Source organism: Raphanus sativus, chromosome 7 (assembly GCF_000801105.2).
Source record: "Raphanus sativus cultivar WK10039 chromosome 7, ASM80110v3, whole genome shotgun sequence".
Taxonomy (NCBI): Eukaryota; Viridiplantae; Streptophyta; class Magnoliopsida; order Brassicales; family Brassicaceae; genus Raphanus; species Raphanus sativus.
In genome coordinates this window covers 20095329-20098267 of record NC_079517.1, presented here as the reverse complement: position 1 = coordinate 20098267, position 2939 = coordinate 20095329, and the positions used below count along the sequence as shown (strand labels likewise).

Genomic DNA, 2939 nt, shown 5'->3' with positions numbered 1-2939 from the left:
GAGCTTGTTTAGAATTGTGTCTAGGCTTAAGGTTGATAGTTTGATTTATCATTTGCATTCCTTAGATCGAAACCTGATCACCCAAGGTCTAAATCCCTATACCCATGAGTTCTCCTTTCCAATAGCTTAAGAGTATCATTTTACTGTTTTGCATTAGCTTTAATCATTAGTTTAGAATTCATCCAATCATTGGTTGCACTTAGATTAAGCAAATACTTGCATTCTCACTGCTTTGAGTCCCTCAGAACTGGTTCGACAACTTACTTCCACTTTACTATCATTTGACTTAGGAGCCTCAAAACTCCTAACATCAAATTGGCGCCGTTGCCAAATTCTGAGTTTGATTTAAACATTGAGATTTAGTCATTTGCTTGAGACTAAGTCATTTTTATTTTTTGTAAGTTACTGATTCTCTTCTTCACCTCTTTGTGATTTTCAGGTGTATGAACTTGAGGAGCAAAGGTACATCATACCTTGTTCCAAGAGCCGTAGACATCAGAGCTTTAGAAAGAGAGTGTGCTAGAAAAAGAAGAGAAGAAGAGCAACAAGCTTTACTGCAGACACAGGAAGCTGAGATGGCTGATCCACAAAATCCTCTGAACCCCAATGGAGTAAACGATGCTCCACAAGGACCCCAACAGCGACCAGCTCGCCCCATTGGCACTTATGACCGCCCCAACATCCATGGTCCTAGACTTGGAATCCGAGCACCAGTTGTGGCTGCTAACAACTTTGAGATCAAGTCAGGACTGCTAAACTGCATGGAGAACAACAAGTATCATGGTCTGGCTGTGGAGGACCCATTTGATCACTTGGATAAGTTTGACAGTTACTGTGGTATGTCAAAGACTAATGGTGTGTCAGAGGATAAGCTATTCCCTTTCTCTTTGGGGATAAGACACGTCAGTGGGAGAAGTCTCTACCAAGTGACTCCATCACCACTTGGGAAGACTGCAAAAAGGCATTCTTGGAGAAGTTCTTCTCTACCTCAAGAACTGCTAAGTTGAGGAATGAGATCTCCAGATTCCAACAGAAGAACTTGGAAGGATTCAGTGAAGCTTGGGAGAGATTCAATGGTTACCAAGCTCAGTGCCCACACCATGGATTCTCTAAGGAGAGCTTGCTGAGCACATTCTACAGAGGTGCTCTTCCTAAGTACAGAGCCAGACTGAATACAGCTAGCAATGGGTTCTTTTTGGGTAGAACTAAGGAAGAGGCAGAGGTTCTGGTTGACAACATGGTTAAGATTGATGCAGTCTACAGTGGAGACCATGACAGAAGCAGTAGAGGTGATGACAAGCAAACAAGGAATGAGATAAAGGCTCTTCAGGAGAAGATTGACAAACTCATTGCTGATAGGGCCACACAAGCGCATGTGAACTTTGTTGGTAACCCACAACAGGAGATACCTCCTACTGTCAATGAGGTTGAGGGTTTGGAAGGGCAAGAAGAATTGTGTTTCATCAACAGCAATGGTAGCTGGTACAAGAAGGAACCCAACTTTCAGTACAACAACTACCAACAGAAGCCCTATAGAAACAACCAGCAGAGCAACTATCAGCCTCAGCAAAACTCCTCTCCTAGCTCCTCTGCCCCTCAACAGAGCAGCACTGATGCCTTACTGAAATAGATCTTGGACTCTCAGACTAGAAGTGAGAAGCATGTGGGCTATGAGCTGAAGAACCTTCACTCCAAGATTGATGGGAGCTACAATGAGCTCAACAACAAATTCACCCACCTCGCTTCTTCTGTCAAGAATTTGGAGACTCAGTTTGCTTCCATGAGCACCCACCAGAATCGCCAGCCAGGATCTCTACCTGGAAAATCTGATCAAAACCCCAAGGAAGCAAAGCTGTCACACTCAGGAGTGGTAAGCAGTTACCTCCTAGAACCCTCACCAAGGATGCTGAGAAACAAGGTGAGGAGGTAGCCATCAATCTAGATGATGTAGTGGTCATTGTTGATGAGAAGACAGATGATGAGATCTTGGAGAAGATTGAGAAAGATAAGGGTAAAGAAAAGGTTGGAGAAGAGAAGAAGACAACAAAAGATGGTGAATCTGCTGCTCCAGCAGGTGAGAGCTCTTCTGTCCCTCCTCCCTATGAACCCAAGCTTCCATTCTCTGGTAGATTCAAGAAGCAGCTGCTACAGAAGTACAAGGCTTTGTTTGAGAAGCAGATGAGTGAAGCTCAGGTTACAATGCCCATCATTGATGCTTTCATGCTGATTCCTCAATACAGCAAGTTCCTGAAAGATGATGTAGCTGGTAAGAAGAAGGAGATGGAGGGCATGATGGTTCTAAGTCATGAGTGCAATGCCATCATTCAGAGGCTTGATGCTCCAGGGAAGCTAGAGGATCCAGGATGCTTCACACTACCTTGTGCTCTTGGACCTATGGTATTTGAGAAATGTCTCTGCGATTTGGGAGCTAGTGTCAGCTTGATGCCTTTGTATGTGGCAAAGAAGCTTGGCTTCACTCAATACAAGAAGTGTAGACTCTCTCTGGTGTTGGCTGATCGATCAGTGAAGTACCCTGTGGGCATCCTAGAGAACCTCCCTGTGAAGATTGGAAGGTATGAGATACCTACAGATTTTGTGGTGCTTGAAATGGGTGAGGAGGCTCAAGACCCATTGATTCTTGGAAGGCTATTCTTAGCTACAGCAGGAGCTATTGTGAATGTGAAGGAAGGGAAGATTGACCTCCATTTGGGCAAGGAGAACATCCTCAACTTTGACATCAAGGAGAAGATGAGGAACCCCACTGTATTTGGACAAGCCTTCACCATTGAAGAAATGAATCCTCCTCCCGCTGATGATCACTTTGATGAGCTACCACCTGAGGAAGATGGGGTGTCAACTCCACTTTCTGCACCTAGTCCAGCCTGATCCAAAGGAGGCAAAGTCAAGTTAGAGACTTAAAACAAGCTCACTTGGGAGGA

The 2939-nt window shown here is 44.5% G+C and overlaps 1 non-coding gene across 1 annotated transcript; it reads right to left on the bottom strand.

The window, feature by feature from the left end:
- Positions 1–1000: 1000 nt before the first annotated feature.
- Positions 1001–1107, bottom strand: LOC130498161 (small nucleolar RNA R71). The gene has a single exon (XR_008937083.1). It is a non-coding gene; the product is annotated as a small nucleolar RNA R71 (small nucleolar RNA).
- Positions 1108–2939: the final 1832 nt, after the last annotated feature.